This window comes from Centrocercus urophasianus, unplaced genomic scaffold (genome assembly GCF_019232065.1).
Source record: "Centrocercus urophasianus isolate 14NV4802_14NV808 unplaced genomic scaffold, USGS_Curo_1.0 seq_15, whole genome shotgun sequence".
Taxonomy (NCBI): Eukaryota; Metazoa; Chordata; class Aves; order Galliformes; family Phasianidae; genus Centrocercus; species Centrocercus urophasianus.
In genome coordinates, this window is record NW_024884697.1 from 6,269,279 (window position 1) to 6,289,261 (window position 19,983).

Sequence of the window (19,983 nt, forward strand, 5' to 3'; positions counted from 1 at the left end):
GGCTGCTAACAGTTGAGTCAACATTAGGGTGATCAAGATTTAATCTGTTACTTCACAGGAGGAGACCATGCTGCTATTTTACAAAGCTCATTTCATCACAATATCAAAGGCTTACTTTGGGGTGGGGACCTGCAATTGCGTTCCTGTCAAACATATGCTACTTTCCAAGCACAAATGGCTTTCAGCTCCTTGCAGTTCAATGTAATAACTGGTGCTCTTTAACAATTTTATCAGTGATATCGATGATGGAATCGAGTGCACCCTCAGCAAGTTTGCTGATGACACCAAGCTGAGTGGCGCGGTTGACACGGTGGAAGGAAGGGATGCCATTCAGAGGGACCTCGACAGGCTGGAAAGGTGGGCACACGTGAACCTAATGAGGTTTAACACAGCAAAGTGCAAGGTTTTGCACTTGGGCCAGAGGAATCCCAGGCATTTATACAGACTGGAAGGAGCAGTCCTTGAGAGCAGCCCTGCAGAGAAGGACCTGGGGGTACCAGTGAATGAAAAACTTAACATGAGCCAGCAGTGCGCTCTTGCAGCTCATAAAGCAAATGGTATCCTGGGCTCCATCAGAAGAGGGGTGGCCAGCAGGGACAGGGAGGTGATTATCCCTCTCTACTCTGCCCTTGTGAAGCCCCATCTGGAGTACTGTGTCCAGGTGTGGAGCCCCCAGTACAAGAAATACAGGGAGCTGTTGGAGAGGGTCCAGAGGAGGGCCACAAAGGTAATCAGAAGGCTGGAGCACCTCCCCTATGAAGACAGGCTGAGGGAGTTGGGCTTGTTCAGCCTGGAGAAAAGAAGGCTGTGGGGTGACCTCATTGCAGCCTTTCATTTGCTCTCTGCAAGATTAGATTAGATGAGGTAAGGATTCCTTCTGCCCTTAAAGGCTATCCATTTTGTCATGCGGATTACTTTTAGAGTTCTTTCATTTTATTGCATCAAAATTCTGAAGTCAGGCAGTAATTTCTAGTTCTGCATGTGGTCGCATCAGCAGATAAATCATTTTACCCCCCAGGGATGTGGAAATATTATAAGTTTGTGACAATCTGCTTGGGATATCTTGATGAGACTCAGTGTTAGGAAGCTTCAGGTGACTCACTTGAGCACAGAACCGGTATTTTAGCAATTGCCAATGACCACAATGAATCTCAGTGTATGCACAGGGTGGTGCAAAGCTCTTTTGCAGTGCCATCTCTAGCTGAGGTGGTTATTGCAGTAAGACAGCTCTTCACTGAAGGACATGGTGGATGGGCGTGGATGATGTATTGACAGTTGTTCTAGATGATTGTAACGGTCTTTTTCTGTCTTAATGATTCTATAATTCACCTCTCTCCAAAACCTTCAGACCTCCTCAGACCCATGCTGCGCCAGAGAATATGGGGTGTGAAGAGCAGAGAAGACAAATGAACAGAGCAGGACTTTACACAGGGACCAGGCTGAGCCCTGTGTCCTTCTGTAATCCAAAGTTGGGAGAAAAAGCACTCTGCACCTGAGGACTCTTCTGGAGAGAAGGGTAAGTGAGGAGCCACCACCAAACCTGAAACGTGTACCAATGGCATATTTTGTTCTGAGAAGTTTAGGTTGACCAAGGAGCCTGTACAAAAACAGGAGAAAGCAAATGCTTATAATAAATGTGCAACAGCCTAGTCAGATCTCCAGATCTGACACAGAGGAGAACCATCACCCTTAGGCATGCCTGGGAGTACTGATGTTTGAAGAGTGAAAAGTGACTCGTAAGAAGACTTTTTTGCAGTTAGCAAAGAATCTCTGTGAGGTAAAAAGGAAGGTCTGCTTAGGAGGTTCTCAGTAAGGTTGAAAACTTACAGCAGTGCTCTGTATTGCGTGTTTTCTGATTATAGGATACTGAAGCAAAGCAGCCAGCTGTAGCAATTTGGGTGTGCAATCAGCAGGGCTTGAAGGGGACCAAGATCAGAGGAGCAGCAGTTGGTGGGCACTGGAGCAGTTCCTATGACCCCAGTGAGGGGCATCCTATGGGATGGGGGCACCGGGTGGCTGGGGTTGAGGTTGATTGTTGAAAATGCCTTTACTTATTGGGAAGGATGACAAAGAAGGGGAAGGGAAAAGGAAAGTGAGCTATCTGGAGGGGAAGCAGTCACGATTTTCTTCTCTCAGCAAGAAGGGGCTGGCAGCAAGCTAATGACTTCTGCAAGCAAGGAACCAGATCTCCATTGCTGCCCTTCCCCAGCCAACACTCCTGGTAGCGTGCAAAGTGATAAATGTGTAAGTCCTTCCATCAAGAAACACAACCTCTCTGTGTTTCTGTGCCAGCCTGAAATGGAATGTTAGCTAAACATTGCCCTTTGAAGTCACAGCTAGATTTCCAGTACTCTTAAGTCAGCCCTGGAAGTGCATCAGGTTGTGGAGCTACCTAAGTCTTTTGATAATGAGATGTGCTATGATATGATGCCCAGCAAAGGAATATCTGCATCACATCCCTGCATTTCCTCCCCTAATATCCCCCATTTGTTTGGAAGCCAACTGAAGAACAAGGATAAAAAAGAGGTGAAATTGGAAGTGAAGTAGCTCACCTCTAATTGCTTGCTTAAAAAGAAAAAAGTTTACCTTGACATATTAGATTACTCACACCTCCTGAAAGACCCAGAACATCAACACATTCACCACACTCCCCTTAGGTATGAAGTCTTAAACAACATGCAGATGTGGCACTTATGGGCATGGGTTTGTAGGCATGGTGGTGAAGGGATGATGACTGGTAATCTTAGAAGACTTTTCCAAACTTAATGATTCTGTGATTCTAAGAAAGCCTGTGTGAAGCCAAATTCCTGCCATGGTTTGGTAGCTCTGCTAAACTGCTCCTCATTGTACCATGCACAAACTGAAGTGCAGTGTAACTGTTTTGGATACATGCCCTCCAGTTCCACCTGCACAGAGGAGACTGGCAAAATGAGTGAAGCACAGCAGTGGAAAATACATATCCATTATCTTATTACCCTTTGCCATCTCCAGAAATCCATAATGACTGAGGTCCAAAATGCATTAAAAGCCTCTGAACCAATCATTTACAGAAAATCACCAGCATCATTGCAATTGGCTGTTTCTAGAGGTTAGCAGGTGCCACACTGCATTTTATGGTACAAACAAGAAATGTTGGAAGGGACCTGAAACATCCATACTGGTATCAAACAATAATACTGCTGGAAACTGTGTTATGGATTAGAATTCATGGATGTACATATGACTATTAATAATTTTAGCAGGGCTAATCAAAGTTTTTTGTCTTGGCTTTTTTGTTCATTTGTTTTGTTTGACAAACAAATCTTTATTAAAAACAGAAATAATTTCAGATAAGATTTATACTTTTTCTTTGGAGGAGTGAATAAAGAATTGAAATTTCAAAGTACATATTCAGGTCTCCATGCTGCTTGTGTCCAAACGTCTTTGGAAGGACTGGGAGAGGATGCAGAGTCAGGACTGGTTTTGGTCGTCTCCCACACTGCCTCATTTGCAGTTTTTTAGCATAAGGGAGTTTCTCTTTCCGTTCCACCTTTGCCTTCCCACTGAATTAGGAGGCTCGCACTACTCTGCATTTCTGTCTCATCCCTTCCCTTCCTACAAGAGCACTCCATCATCATGGTCAAGCCAACTACCACTGACCTTAGAGCCACGCGCTAAAACACCTCCCGGAGCTCATCAGTCCTGAACATGCATTTTTTTGGTCTCTTTTGGTGGCATCCCAAGGAGCAGCACTGCCAGTCACACCTTGCCAAGCTGGTGGCTCTCAGCACACCAGGAATCCTAGCACTCCAGATGCCCTGATTAAGCATAACATAGAATTATAGAATCATTAAGGTTGGAAAAGACCACTAAGATCATCTAATCCAACCATCAGCCCACCACCACCACCATGCCTACTAACCCATGTACCTCAGTGCCACATCTGCCCTTAGTATTTCTCATTACATATTACATAGCTTTGCTAAAGTATTTTGAAGGGAAGGTTAGGTTTTACAGCTGTTGTGAAACAAGGGTAGTTCAAAGAGCAACATTAAGAAATAAAAGATGAAATGCAGGCTCAGGGAAGAGGAAAGCAAAGTGTGTGGGAAAGGACTAAGGGGCCAGACCCACCTACTGCAGGAGGTATGAGAGCAGAGGCTAGGTTAAAATCTCAAGCACTACATTAGAAAATAAACTCATTATGCTAGATTGTGGAGACTTATTCCTCTAATGCCTTGCCCTGGCATAGCTCCTCTCGTTACATGCCCATGTGAGCTAAATGAGACACTGCTTTGTAACGTCAGTGCAAACTACAAAAATGATCATAGCTTTGTCTAGCACCCAGCATAAGTCTCCTAGGAACAGCACTAAAGCAAGCTGGGCTCCAGATGCTCCTTTATATATGAATACACGCATTCCTCCCTCTTGGAGTTTCAGACCTAACCAGGCAGATCTTACTGAGAAATTATCCCATGCTCCGCACATGTGATTCTGCTGATTTTGCTGGAAAATCATGCCCCTCTCCGTTGCTGGCAGCATTTGTTAATAAAATGATGGTGAAGGGAACCAACACAATGGGATTCAACCAGCACTTGTATCCAGGGTGTTTCTCTGCAAAGCAATTCCACAAGCAAAACTAATGATGATGAAAAATGATATAAGTGTTACTATTATTTCTGAGAAAATGCTAAATTACACTAGCCTGGGGAGCTGCAAGAATGGTTTAATAGAAATCTCCTTGTGTCAGTTTTCTTCCCAACACGTGCAAGTGAAGCCCACTGGGAAAATCCTCCTGTGGAGAAGACAAATCCGCCTGGAAACAGGAAAGCTCTCCAGAAATACTGCCTCTGAGTAAAATAAAATATTCCTAAGATCTAGCCTAGATCTCCTCTCTTTTACTTCAAAGCCATTCCTCCTTGAGCTGTCACCATCAGACCACATAAGAAGAAAGGCAGAGCAGCTGCTATGTCTTGCTCTGAGAGGTACCAGCTTCTACTGAATGAGCTGTGGTGTGGTGGGAGAACAGAGCTGCCCTGAGGCACACAAGCCCTCTCCTGTCCTTTCCCATCATACAAGCAGCTTTGATTTCATCCTGATGAGAAAAGGCCAAAGAAAGCACCAGCAAGTCACAACCAGGAACCAAAGAGGAATTCCTGGACATGGACATTTCTATCAATGATTATTCCCTCTGGAGCAAGTAATACTGAAATCATGCAAGGAGAAAAGAAAAAAAAAAAGCAATCCAGAGATTAAGGGAAGTAACAGAAGAGGTTAGGGGAGTAATCAGTTGCTTTCAGTCCATCTGCAAGAAACCATGAGCAAGAGGGACCCAGCCCACCATGGTCAGTCCACAGCCAGGAGCACAGAACTGAAGGATATGAACTGTAGACTTCTGAGCTGGAACAGCTTAATTTGAGCAGGGAGAAAAGGCCCAGCTGTATTTGGAAAGAGCCTGAGGGAATGTCCCAGCACACTGTGATGGTGGATGACTTCAGCTGTTGAGGTTGGGCCGGATAAACCTTGGCAAGGTGAAAGCCAAGAGAAGGAGAGGAATTTCAAGGTGAAACTGTTTTGCACAACATTTCTAAGCTAGAGAAAGGTGCTTGGAAATACCAGTCTCCAGCAATGAATATTTCAAAGGGTATTTCAAGAGATGGTCAAGAGGTGTTTCAACAGTTACCAAGGCTTTCAGAAGGGATTTTGTGGGCACAGGAGTATTCTCCTCCTGTCCTTCTACCTCAACTATGCATCTACTCATGTATCAACTTGTGGCCATTTCTGTACTTTAAATACTACTCTGTTTCACTCAGTCACATGCAAAAAGACTCACTTCTTCTCATGGGACAACACCATTAATCTTCTGCCAGTGGACGATGGCCCAGGATAAATAATTTTCATTTACTCCTTGAGTTCATTGTTTGAACTTCACAAAAGAAGGAACTGCCGCTGCTTCCTCTCTGAAGCTGTGCACGATTTCAGACCAGAAAGGATCTCAAGATTTAGTACTTCATTTCACATGCTTTTCTGTTGAGCAAGCTAGATGATAAACTGCAGAATTCTTGCACAGTGGAAACAGACTTGTCTTGGAAATTATGAGACTGCAACATTCCAAATATTATGCATTATTATATTTGGCTGAAACAAGAACAATCTCTTCTGCTGTTTTTTGTGTGTGTGCGTGATTTTCTGTTCTTTCTTTTTGTAGTAGCTGTTGTGTTTCTAATTATTCATTTGCAAATGCCACAATTAAGAAAAACTGCAAAGGGTGTAGGCTGTATGTAACAGGATCAGCGCAATGAATATTAGATGCTTCTGTCAAAGAGATAAATGTCTGTGGAACGTCTGATTGAATAATTGCAGACAAACTGGAATAAAAAAAATCTTGTGTATGTACCCCAGAGAGTGGAGAAATAGGCTACGGGAAGGACTGAAGTTCACTTGGGTTTTAAGGTTCAATAGAGAAAGCAGAACTGAAACTATTTTTGCAGTACGATATTTACATTTGCTTTTAACCTTTTGAAGGCCACATAACTTCCCAGCAGAGGCAGCTGGAACCAAGAAGCTTTGGCCTATAAAAGGAAGCAGGCCCACAGAGGAGGATATCAGCAGACAGAAGAGCTTTCAGACAGGTTAGTGGAAGCAGTGGAAGAGCTGGGCTTAACACTGGAACAAGATCTGCCTAGGAAGACTTCCAGAAAAGGTGAACATGTCCAAACACTTATGGGGTTGGTTCCTACGAATGGTGAATTCATAGGACTCTCTTACCTTTGCTTAGTTTCTCTTCTTAGAGCTTGTAAAATGTCAGGACTAGAGGCAGCTATCGATGTGTACAGGTGAAAAGGATGTGCTGTTCCAAGAGAAGGCAACATTTTGTTGGTGCGTTGTTTCAGGGTCCCTTCTGCTATTGCTGCAGCATTTTCCTGCTTAATTAAAGAGTTACAAAAAAAGCACTAATTCAAGCAGAGCAGCTGGAAAGCTGTGGCTGCTTATATTTGGACAAGAAGGTGCAAAGGGCTACATTCAAAATGCATAGCTGGGCCCAAATTACAGGAACCTGCTATTATTCCTGGAAGGATTTTAGTCTTTGTGTGCATCCCTAACCTAAAATAGTTCCCTGTGCCTATTCTGAAGCCTTCTGAGGCCTGTGAATTCCAAACAGCATTTTATGTCTGATTCTCGGGCACTGAAATCAATGACAAAGCCTCTTGGGATGAACCTACCTCATCAACCACTTAGGTCCAGCTGTGCCTAGTTGTTTCATTAGAGGAACTAATGGCCCAAAACATTTGTTTATATTTGCCACTGTTGGCACACTTATTCTGCAGTGATAATGCTTCCATTAAGACTTTCGTAAACATCACTATTTAGACATATTGTTTGGAGGGAGGTTGAATGCTCGCATCATTGGTGAGTTGCTGTCAAGCTATTGCCATTCGTATATGCTTTGTGTTATCACCTAGCCCTGGTATGTTAAGTATAGTACTTTTAGGTGGTATAGTTCTTAACCTATAGCTACAGGACAAACAAGAAAAGCAGAAGTGAAAGCATTTTCATGTCAGAAACATTTGATGCCACAAGGCACAGTCTCAGAAGGTCTCAAAAATGTCATAGAATCATAGAATCATTTGAGCTGAAAAGGACCTTTAAAGGTCAGCTAGTCCAACCCTCCTGCAATGAAAGGATGTCCACAGCTAGATCGGGTTGCTCAGAGCCTGGTACAGTCTGCTATATCTGGATACAATTATGTATCTTTAATGATACACATAGTAGATTATCTGTTACATTCTGAATTTATTGAACACTTTGGGTCAATGCACAATCATGTTCACAGAAAGCTTGGTCTTTTTTTATATGCAAAGTTCATAGAGTCATATCAGAGGCACGGAATGCTCAAGTTGAAAGGGACTTTATAAAGCCCATCCAGTTTCAACCCTTGCTGTGGGCTGGGTACCCCTAACCAGATCAGGTTGCCCAGGGTCCCATCCAATCTGGCCTTGATCACCTCAGCGATGGGGCATCCACAGCTTCTCTGAGTTGCCTGTGCCAGTGTCCCACTACTAAGGTCCTACAGTCTACAAAGTGACTCCTGAAGGGCTGATGAGCAGTTTGTTGCTGGATCAGGCTCTTTAGAGACAAGCTCTTGGGCTCCTGAAATGAACACAAAACCAATACAGTGCAGAGGAGGCTCAGTGAAAACACTGGTCCCAAGAGGCAATTAAAACTGAGCTAGGATCTTGTTAATCTTCTGTGCTCAGCTGCCGTAAGAACCTGGAGCAGAAGGCTGCCAAGGTTGATAGGGGACAAACAGCCTTGTGGTAGGAAGTAGATACCCAGGCTCCTGTGCAAGCTTAGCGTGTGTCTAGTCTCCCTGGCTAGGTTTATCTTACCTCAGCTCTCTGATGGAGACAGCAGTCAAGACTTGCATGGTCCTAAACTCTTACATGGTCCCTGGGAAGCCATGTACTCGTTTATGCATCCTGAGCTCAGCTCTTCTTCTTTACTAAAGCAGGATGCCCTCCCCCTCAAGTGTCAACTTGTCTCTTCCTCTTGCTGCCAGGGAGGAGTGGTTGTAGTTTCAGCAAAGGGGAAGGCTGCTTAGCAGCCAAGCCTGGATCAGTAAGAACACACAGTATTGACAGAGTTTGCTTTATCAGTGACACAAATGCTGCTGAGCCACAAAACAGCTGAGCAACGATGTGTCAAGTCATAAATAACTCATCATGAGGAAAGTGTGCACTGTCTGGGCATAGAGCCATAGCATTCATCCTTAGATACGCATTCAAATCAGCTCCATTAGTATCATATTCTTCTGTAATTACTCCATTGATTCAAACTGCATCTTATCTCCTCTCCAAGAGCCGCTAACACCCTTTAATTTACTGGGGTGCAGGATGAAAGGGAATGCTGATGTAAAACCCGTGTGTATTCAAAGCAAGGCTAGGGACCACATACAAATGGGCTATGAAAACCTACCAATGCCAAGCAATATAAATTCTGCAGGTGCTAAACTCCGTAAAAGCAAAAGCAATGCTAATGAGATGTATTTATTTCCATTGTATCATCCCAGGACCCCCCTGCTCACCCTGAGAGGAGAAGGGGTATGAACTCTTCAGTGACCCTGTGCCTGTGATGAAACCCAAAACCTGTCAAGTTTCATGTGGTCTCCAATTTCCTCAAGGAAGTTTGAAAGCGCTCATGTTACCTTGCCTTGTTTTCTGGAGTACTTTTCATGAAACTTCACAAATTCTGCTCCTTAATCCCCTTTGAATGAGGCTCTTGTGACTTCTAAGATCTCCCTGAAATCTTTGCTATTCCTGTTATTATTGCTGGCACACAGGAGGCTCATTACTACCGAGAGCTGCTGGAATAGGTTTCAGGGTGAGAGGGGGCATGAAGGAAGCTCTTAGGCTGTCTCTCATCACTCCAGTACGCAGGAGCTCTCACAGAACAGCAGCTGAAAGCTGCATGACTCCTCTGCAGAAATAACCCAGCCGATGGAAGCTGAGAAATGAGGGGGCAGGAACCAGATATAGAGAAAGGAGAAAAAAAAAAAAAAAGAGAGATTTTTTTTTTTAATGTCAAATAGAGTAAACTGCACCATTTTGGTCAGTCACATCTGGAATAGCAATTTCCTGTGAAAGATAAAGGGAGGTTGGCAGAATGGAGCATCCTGCAGGCAGGAGAGGGGTAGTGGTGCAGAGATGTACCAACTCAGAGTCCTTCTGATTAGAACTTGTTTCTATTAGCAGGATGGATTTTGTGTATGCTCTAACCATGGAAGTAATCAAGTTGTATGTTGGCCAGGATGAAAGGCTCTGTGCTGCACAATGCCATTACCTCTGCATTTATGTGGTAGTGAAGAGCAAAGAAAAAATGTAATGAGAAAGTCTGGTTTCATTTAGGTGTTGTTTATATTCAGAGTGAAGAATTCCAAGCCCACACACACTCTTCCCAGACACTGGAGCTAAAGAATCAAGATTGAGAGGAAGAGAAGAAAGGAAAACATTACAGTGCTGTTTGCTAGTAAGAGAGGTTTTGGTGGTAAAGCACAAGGAATCAGTCACAAAACTGAATCCAGTCCAATGACTTTCTCAGGCTTCTTGGAGGGCTCTGGCCAAGTCACCAGGGTCATAAATTCCCAGCTTAATTTGTCTAAGCGTTAAAATATAAGCATCATTAAAGTACATGGCAACATTCTTTGAGGTGCTAAGCTCCTGAAAATACTGGGGAAGGCAAGGGTGTTAATGTTCCTCTGGCAAGCAGAGTGCATAGCTGAGTGCCCAGTCTGAGAGTTTTAAAGGCATGGGATTTACCCTCTCAATTTCATTTGCTTGAATGAAAGCAAATTTGCATCAGAGTATGTGTGGAGAACATGAAGGTAGATTTTACATGTTGAACTGGAGAAAAGACTGTCCTCATGTAATGTCCATGATAAAATGATATTAATATTCTTGGGGGCAGAGTGGCAAGTCCAGACTGTTTTCAGCAGTGAGCGGAGACAGGAAGAGGGGAAACGGCCAGAAACTGCAGCATAAGAAGTTCTGCACAAATGCACAAGAACTTCTGTACAGTGAGGTGACGGAGCACTGGAACAGGCTGCCCAGGGGGGTGGTGGAGTCTCCTTCTCTGGAGATGTTCAAGACCTGCCTGGATGCCTACCTGTGCAACCTGGTGTAGGGAACCTGCTTTGGCAGGGGGGTTGGACTCGATGATCTCTGGAGGTCCCTTCCAACCTCTACGATTCTGTGATTCTTCTGCTGAAGGAGGGAAACCTTCACAGAGGTAAGCATACAGCTCAGTATCAACTAGCCACTGGTCACCAAGTAATGCTGCTTCTCTTCTGCCAATCATTAGCTGTTAATTAGAAATCAAAATACTTCACCACTTTCAAAATTTGAGAGACTGCACTTAGGACACATTCCTCAGCAGTCGGACACTGTGGTCCTGCAGGACCATCCTGCACCCAGGGAGGCTGAACACCAACACTTGTGCCCATTTTCCCATTAGCAGTGCTTGGAACTTGGCCCATAGCCTCCCAAGAACAGCATTTCTAGGAGCTGGTTCTACCAAGTCACAGGTATGAGTCAGGTACGAGTGAGTTTTTAACCAACCATTCATATTTTCCATGTTTTTATGGAATTCACCTATGGGCTTTACTTAGGCAGCCTCTGGTATGTATACTCCTTCTCAACAATCCTCATCTCTTGCAGTGCTTTATCTCCATGCAATAAGCACTTTCCTCTGCTGTAAATATGTGCTGTAAATATGTGTAAATTGTGATCAGGCTCTATTTTACTGTTGATCTGTGCAGGTACAAATAGTTGTGCAAACTGCCAAGCAAGTGGAATCAAGCTTGATTGATGCAATGCATTACTTAAAGCTCTTAGAAGTGAACTGTGGCTACACTGTCCAGAGAAAGAGTCACAGAATGAAATGGGATGATAACAGAAATTTATCTTCTTCTTTGTGTGAAGAAATATTTATGAGGTTTCTTTTCATTTTCCTTGACAGCTGTGCATTTGGGAGCCTGACATCATTATCTCATTATCCTGCTACTCAGACCAGTTCTGATCCAAAATCTAGTCTTTCAGAGGCTCAAAAATGAGCTTCATTGGATCAAATGACTCTTGAGGTTCTCAAGCAAAGAAGCTAACCTAGGTAACAAAAATGGTGCAAGTGAAAAAGAGACATAGTTACACAGTCAAGTTTTGGAAGTAACCATAAGGTCCTCTAATGATGTCTACCTACCCTAGAGGCATGACTGACACTTTATGTAGAAAAACATAGGTGAGAGAATTGACTTCAGTGAGACTCCCTGGGTACAGTGGGAAGTATAGTTTGCTTCATCAGATGTATCCCTCCCAGGATCTCTCATTTGAGGTCACAGATCCGATGTTTCTGGAGTCCCAAACAGCTTGAAAGGGCTGAGACTACTCCATGATGCATTGGAAGATTTTTTAGTTTCTTTTGGTTTGGAAAAAAAGAAGCTGAACTCTGGAGGTCAGTAGTGTTCTAGTCAGGTGAATGCCATCACTAGTTACAAAGCAATCACTAATATGCTTTTGTTGACATGAAACATTTATTGGAGTCACAGTTGTTGGTTCAGCATAATAGGGCTTTCTCCTTAGTTTCCACCCTTGAGTTTACCAGTAGCTAAAATTGGACTTGGAAACAAACTACAGGAATTTTTTTGATGTAGCTGTGGTAAAAAACTAAGCAAGCAAGTTTCAGTGTGTAGTTCTGGCAGCTCTGATTTATGGCCTTGTAATGGTAGATAAAGACCTTCCAGATAGGGCAGGAAACAGAAGAATTAATTCCTTACATGTCAGAGACAGGAGAAGATGCTAGATGTGAAGAACTTCATTGACTTTTAATCATGCCTTATTACCAAGGCAATCTGCAAACGTTAAAATGATGGTCAGATATTTTCAAGCACATTACTGCCACAGGAATTTGTCATGAAACACGTCTAACTCAATCTCTTCAGTAATTATACCCAAATCTAATTTTTGTTGGAATCGTGTATATACTGGATTTAAGGTTGGCTCCATCTGGAGCAGGTGCAGTCTTCACATAAAGAGAATAATTGATCAAATTTTGGATTTGGTTACATGCATGCAACTCCATTGTATTACGAAATGTGTGACTACATGTCCCGGTGGGGAGGGTCAGCTGGAAGAACTTGTTAATTAGTGCATTATGTGCTCAGAGTAGAAATTTTATGCTGCTATTAGTTAAAAACAAACTGATTCTCTGCTTGAAAAGGGTTATGCTGAAAGGTAGGTAGCACAACTCTTGGTACTGGAAGTCCTCAGTATATTAGTCCTCAGTCCCTTGCTGATTTCAGTTCAGAAACAAAAGAGACAAGTCAGCATATGCATTTTTCTTGATGTGACTTCAACTTTTGTTTAATTTTTTTTTGCGAGATCATGAATTAAAGGTGTCTTGAACAGCACTGTGAGATTCTGGTGTTGATATAGCATGTTTGCTTTTTGTCACCTAGCAGTTAGAAGTTATTTTAATGTAAACGTTTCAGTATGATTTTGTGGGAAAGAAGACAAATCTTGCCCATTGTATAGCTTGAGAAACTGAGATATAAAGGGAAGTTCAGCAGTGTCAAGAGGGAAGGAAATCTGTCTTTCCCATTGGGCTTCACTGGCTCTTTTAGCGAGGTTTGGGTGTTGTTTCATAGAATCATAGAATCACAAAATAATCTGAGTTGAAAGGGATCCACAAGGAGCTTTGAGTCCAACTCCTGGTTCCATGCTCTTTACTGTTTTTAACTTCTCCAGCAGGTCAGAGCAGAAGGAGGGGAGAAATTGTCACAGAAGTGTTATTAGGCCAAAAGCACCATCTGTGTTGCTGTCTCAGTAACAGAAAGGAGTCCGATCCTATTTCCGCGTGTGTGTGAGCAGCACACAAGCACCAATACATCAGGATCTCAGAAATGCTGGTTGGAAGGAGCCTGAAATAGTGGTCTACAGAGCTGGGGTTCTGGCAACACTAGCATAACCCAACTGAAAACTCAGTAGCTCTCTTGGTTCTTCTAATTCTATAAATCCCAGCAGCTATATTTCATATTAAATCATTTTCAAACACTTCTCCCACAAGGTCAGGATCTTTGCCAAGCAATGATTATTTGATAGTGAAAGAGAATCAGAGAGACCATCTATATACGTGATCTGGCAGGGAACTCGCTAGAGAAATGAACTAGTAAAATAAAAGCTGTAGTATAAAACCGTTGAGTCACACATGTGGCTTCTATTCTTCCTTCTTTATCAGTGGGAAAAAAAAAAAAAAGCACATGTTCTCCAGTTACCTAACGAAGAGAAAATGAGAACAGCTTTATTTGCCTATCTGTATTCATTATTTTAATGGTATCAGTGGCAAAGTATTCAACTTTGTGATCTACTCACTCAGGCAAGAATATACTGAATTCACCAAAGCTGTAATCAAAACTTTACTGCTGCCTTCAAGCACATCCAAGTTAAATAAAAGATGGAAAACCAAGGTTCTCCAACCACTAATGTTACAGTTTTGAGACACCCGGCTGAAGACACAAAAATGCAGCATTCACTCGAGTCAATGGAAAAAAATGCCTGTTCCTGTCAGGGGATTTTGGATCAGATCCAAAACAAGTGAGAATCAATAAAAGATAGGAAGAAGCTTGTGAATGAGAAGCACTGTGAAAATGCCTGGTATTATTACAAACATTCCACGGAGCTTCTGATAATAGCACAGGAAAGCAGTATCTGTCATATTGTATTATTCGAGTAAGAACAACCCATCTTGACTACATTCCAGTCAATACACGATAAATACTTCTATGGATTTTTCTCCCTTTTTATACTTTGTTAAAGAGAGCCAATTCTCTTACCTTGCTGCACAGTAACTTCTAGAGAACTCACCTTTGGCACGTGGATGATGGATGGTCGGGGGATGTGAGTACAGAGCGCAATAGCATCATGGTTCAGCTCATTAGCAGCAAACACTGATGGCTCTGTGGTAGCAGACAGTGGCTGAACTGCAGTGTGATTGCTAGAACTGCTGTTTGTGCGGCCGTGCTTTTCAGAATACCAAAGAGCTTTGAACATCCCCTCACTGCCCCTCTCTTCCACCTGCCTGAGGCTGCTGGCTGCTCGTGCAGCTGGCTGCTGGCACACGGCTGAGGTCTCCTCGGTCTTCTGCTCCTCCATGGCTAGAGGGCTTGTGTTGGGCTGGTCAAATGGAGTGTTTTCGTGTGCATTTCTGAAGCAGGTGAGCAGGGCTGAGCAAGGGAAAGGATGCATCTTGGATGACAGGTTATCGGATCCACTTAGCCTGCTTTTCACAGCAGCATAATCAACAGGCTGCAGAAGAGAGCCCAAAATGAAAGCCCAGGCATAATGTCCTTACAGTCTTTCCAGTCTGAGCATCCCCTTTTTGGCTGCCAGATGCACCCAGAAGCGGGGTACTGCATGCACATCCCCCTCTGCCCTCCACTGCAGTCAGCCCGTTACCTCCTCGCCTCTGCCTGCTCCTATTGTCAGCAAGCCAAAGAAGTGCCAACACAATGAGAATGTTTGCAACAGTTGCATGCTCTTCCTCTGAGTTGTCAGCAGCTAAACAAAGCCCTCACAATAGTCCCATAACCCTGGCGGGCTACAGTTACAGAAACAGAGGCTGCAGCATCAGGCGGTCCTCAGTTAATAGTGCTGCGGCCTCAAGTTACCTGGTGAAGGAGGCAAAAAGATAATGTAGCCCGAGCTCTCCAGCCATAATAGCATCATCATGTGTATCAGTATCGTCATAACAATAGTATAACTTGCTCCAATTACACTACTCTGATATTTATTAGCCATAAAAAAACAAAATTGTTCATCTGTCACCGACTTAGATTGGAAACGCACTTTCAAGTTCTGCTGTTGCTCATTGAGAAGGGAAACTGAGAGGTAGCTGTGGTCAGAGAGGAGAAGACAAGACTGTGGAGACACCTCATGTTCATGTTCTCTCTTTTAGCATGACAGTGGAAGTTCCTTCACTGCAATGCATCACTGCTCTCAGGTATACTCCAATAGCACCTACTACTTTTCTGACCCTCTGCTTTCCAGGGAAAATCAGGACAGCATCCCATTGAAACTCAGCTGCTGACAATGGACACAAGAGGAGATGTTTCCTTGTGCAGTGTGCAGTGTCTTGAGGCTGGCAGCTAAAACAAGAATATGTAGGGAGGAGGGAAGGAAGGAAGGAGGGAAGGAAGGAGGAAAAGTTTATGCTTAGAGCATAATTTTTTTTTTTTTATGGAGATCTATCTCCATAAAACCCCAAATTGTCTTCTTTTTGTGCTGCCATCGGCTTCTTGTGTGGCAGTAGAGATGTTATTCAATATCTGTCTCCATCTGTAAGAAGGTGGAGAGTAATTACTTCTTTTTTCCACCCACTGTGTTGCTTCTGTCTCGTCATGAAAGGTTATAATCTCTTGTTTTTGAGATGCTGGTCTAAGAGATCTAATCTCTTAATTCAAATGTGGCATCTGTCTGCTAACAGCATTCAAGGTGAAACCTTGACTTTTGATCTTTTCCAAGAAACTCGTGAGGTTTTTGAAACTCTAGAAAGTTTTCTGTGTTATCTTCTAAACTCGGCTCTATGCTTTTGAGAGTTTGCAGTTGGGCTAGTATAGTACTCTTTGGGTATTCAATGTCTTTGCAAGCATTTCACTGTGACTGCATTGAAAACAGTAGCTCATATGTTCACAACACACAGAGAAATCCTCAATATTGGATGCAAAAGGCTTTGTAACCCACTATGGCTGAGACCTTGAGTATGAACACTGAGCTAGCTGAGGCTGTCCCATCAGTACTGAATTATCCTATCACGATCAGACATGTAAAAAGTGAGTCTCCCTCCTGTTCATAAGCTCTCTTGAAGTACTGGAAGGCTGCAAAGTAGTTTCTCTGAAGCCTTAGAATCATAGAACCATAGGATCACAGACTCCTTAGAGTTGGAAGAGATCTTAAAGGTCATCTAGTCCAACTCCCCTGCAATGAACAGGGACATCACAGCTAGATCAGGTTGCCCACGGCCTGGTCCAACTTCACTGGAAAGTCTCCAGGGACGTAGCATCAACCACATCTCTGGCAACCTGTTCCAGTACTTCACCATTCTCACAGTAAAAGATTTTTTTCCTTATATATAACCTAAATCTCTTTAAGCTTGAAGCCAATTCTCCTTTTTCTACTACAAAAGACCTTGTGAAAGAGTTTGCCTCCTTCTTTCCTGCAGCTTCCATTTAGATACTGAAAGGTTGCTATTGAAGCCTTCTCTTCTCCAAGCTGAACAAGCCCAGCTTCCTCAGCCTTTTTTCATAAAAGAGGTGTTCCAGCCCTCAAAGAGAAATAGAAATAGAAATAGAAATAGAAATAGAAATAGAAATAGAAATAGAAATAGAAATAGAAATAGAAATAGAAATGTAAAATTGAGATTGAGATATGTATAATTAATCTCTATACATGTAACTAGTGTGTGTAATCTTTCCCTGAGTTTAAAGACAACATGAGAGATTGCCACCGGTGGAGAACTTCAAAATGAACTGGTGGTACATGTAACAGGTGACAGTCATGAGCCCCAGCAATCAAACCCACCCCTTGGTCTTCTCCATTTGGGATGTTTGGTTTTGGCTTGAGCTCATCACCATAGCTAACAGTGACGATACGACTCAAGGTTGATTCCATTTCAGCCAATCTCCTTGTACGCATTAAGCAGTTTGCTAACCCCAATTTTACTTGTGATGAGATATTATTCAGACAAGTGGCAAGACTTGCTATATTTCTCTTGAATTTGCTCATAACTTACTGATGAGTTAAAATGTGCTGGCTTAACATCTCAGCAAGCTGAACATTTCAAGTAAATGGAGAAAGTGAATTTCAGCCAACTCTTGACCTGTCTTTGTGTCATTCCTGCAAGAGAAAAATTTCCTTCAGGTGGTTGATGGAATTATAATCTTTTCTTAGCAAAAGACATCGAATTATATTTAGCTCAGGCATGCTGTGCTTCCAGCAAGGGCTAAGCAAGTCGACTATTTGGAGAGCCTATTTTGCAGCATGCCATCCTGCTTGCATGTATATTATCCCTTCTTTCCTCACCACTGTGCCTTTACAGTACCACTGATTCTCCAAACATCTCCCAGCGCCCTGTTTGTCTGCTGGGGGTTTCTTGTAGCCTAGTGTTTCCCTGCTGCTCCTCTTTGTCATCATGCTTTAATCCCTAGCCTGTATCTGCTCCCCCCATGCTAGTTGCAGAAGGAAAATGTTCATTGTGTCAGAGTACGCGTTAAGCTAAATCTGAACTGGTAATGACCAGCACAGCCCCATCATGTTTAAGGCACGGAGATCAGAAATGATGAACTGAATCCTGCTTCATGACCTTTTTTCATAGCCTGTCCAAAATTTAAACAAAAATCAGCTGAAGTTCTGGCTTCCTCTACTTAATATACCCTGTCTATAGATGCATAACATATATGTTCTATAGAAAACCGTGAGTAGGATATGAAGAGAGTGTATCTAAATCACAAAACACAGGTAGGAGCAGCACAGCAGAACTGAGATGGAGCTTAATGGAGGGCAAGTCGGAGAAGAGTTATGCAGATGGAAGAGGACCAGCTCCAAGAGAAGGTTTAAAGTGATACACAGTAAGAAAGCAGTAAGATACAACACTGTTTTTATCTGCAAAGCATAAGGATTGAGCTTAAAAAAATGACTGTGGTAGTTGGAAGACTCCAGGTTTTTTTTATTCTCTTGTATTAGACATCACTGGGGATAAGTGATGAGATTAGAGGGACCATCAGTCTTACAGAGTTATGAAGTCCCCATATTTCTAAACAGGAAAACAACCTGAGTAGCAAAAAATAAAAAGTTACTTAATTGTAAGCTAGTTTAAAAAAATTCACAGTGACTCCAAAATCTCACTTCTAGGAGGTTGTGAAAAACTCATTCCTTGTTATACTTTAAACTCCATGGGACTAAATGAGGTAGAGACTGAGTATGCTCCTCTCCTTGTGGGACAGAATATGATGTTGAAGGGTTATGACAATGGTTACCCTGTTAAAGGATGTTGGACAATGAGTAGCTGGGGAAAAAAAGCTTCGAAAAGCTGCTATGAAGATGAAGGCAGTGAAGGGCTAAACTTAAATCTTTCCCAATGAATTCTGCCCTCCTGCTGCAGCATTTCAAAACAAAGAGCACGATGACAGCAAAAGTCTGATGGATGCATACATGTACTCTTAATAACAATTGAGAGTCCTTGTTCAGATTTTCTGTTTTCAGCTATGCAAATAATATTCAGACTGAAGTCCTGGGCGTGGGAGCCAGCAGCTCTTGTGAACTGGGTCTTGATGCTGCTGTTGAAATGGGTACAACCAAGATGAGAATGTTTATTTAGCTATCCTCCAGCTGGGCAGTGAGAGCTGGGAAAATCTGGAAGTTGCTTAATACACAAGTTGTTGTTTTTTTTTTACAGAAAGCATCCGTAGTTTCTGAGTAATCGTATTCTTCAAGTTAACCGTGTAACAGCCAGTTGGCAGGCTGAACAGCAATTGATGTAAAACTTCCATCTGAGCTGAGGTTGTTCTTAAGACAGAAGCAGAATCTCTTCTGTCTGTAGTTTAATGGATTCGGGATTGAAAACTGTGTTATTATTTGTAAGTAGCCCGTTGTGCAATGCTGACACTTGATTCAGACAAGATTCTGAGCCAAAAAGGTGTTTTCATCTGATGCTTTGTGAATGATCAGGTTCACTTACGATCTACACTGCCCTCTTTTACACAACTAGACTTCAAAATTTCATACATTTACAGCAATTTTCCATTTTTTATTCTAATATTAATGTGGTGTGACCACACAGCAAATCAGAAGATTATGTAAAACAAAAGCACAATGACAAAACACTTATTCAGCTTCACTGATTTTATTTTATAGATCTCTTTCAAATTTACCAAGAAGGATGCCAGACTCAGTGCAGCCTTTTTAAAATACTACAGGCCTGCCTCATACTCATTTTTACCTCAAAAGGCAAGTTACACTCAAGGAGTAAAATAAAAGGATTATCTTGTGTCTCATATGCAGCAGGTGCATCCCTGGGCCCTCATGGCCTGATCCAGCACCAACCAGTTCACAGTACACCTTGCTGGGACTTGATGAGCACTGAATCGTGATCTGCAGAAATACACATTCTTCAGCCAGCTGCAGGGCAGTGCACAGGTTGGCATACAGCTGCAGCAGATTGCCAGAAGCCCTTTTGGAAATGAATGTGCTGACTGCCCAGTGTCCCACTGGGGATTTTCCCCAGCAGCTCTGATGTTCTCAGCTTCTGCACAACTGGCATGTGGGAGGGGGTTTCAGCCTTCCCCTGGCTACTTTGCAGCCATGTTGCAGCTCCCTGCAGCGATGGGCAGGCCCTAGCATCAGCCAAGCAAGCTGTGTTTGGGGCATCATCATCCTCTGGCTGCCCCTTCCTGCTCTGCTGGCTGAG

General features: G+C 42.9%; 1 protein-coding gene and 1 long non-coding RNA gene across 2 annotated transcripts in view; one reads left to right on the forward strand and one right to left on the reverse strand.

The window, feature by feature from the left end:
• FAM107B (family with sequence similarity 107 member B) overlaps nt 1–8,454 on the reverse strand; it is a 118,942-nt gene extending 110,488 nt beyond the window's left edge. The window contains exon 1 of the mRNA XM_042815367.1: nt 8,367–8,454. The gene's annotated coding sequence lies outside the window, so the exon portion shown is untranslated. The remainder of the gene's footprint in view (nt 1–8,366) is intronic.
• LOC122158610 lies at nt 317–6,667 on the forward strand. The gene is made up of 3 exons (XR_006168267.1): nt 317–357; nt 1,349–1,516; nt 6,502–6,667. It is a non-coding gene; the product is annotated as an uncharacterized LOC122158610 (long non-coding RNA).
• Nucleotides 8,455–19,983: the final 11,529 nt, after the last annotated feature.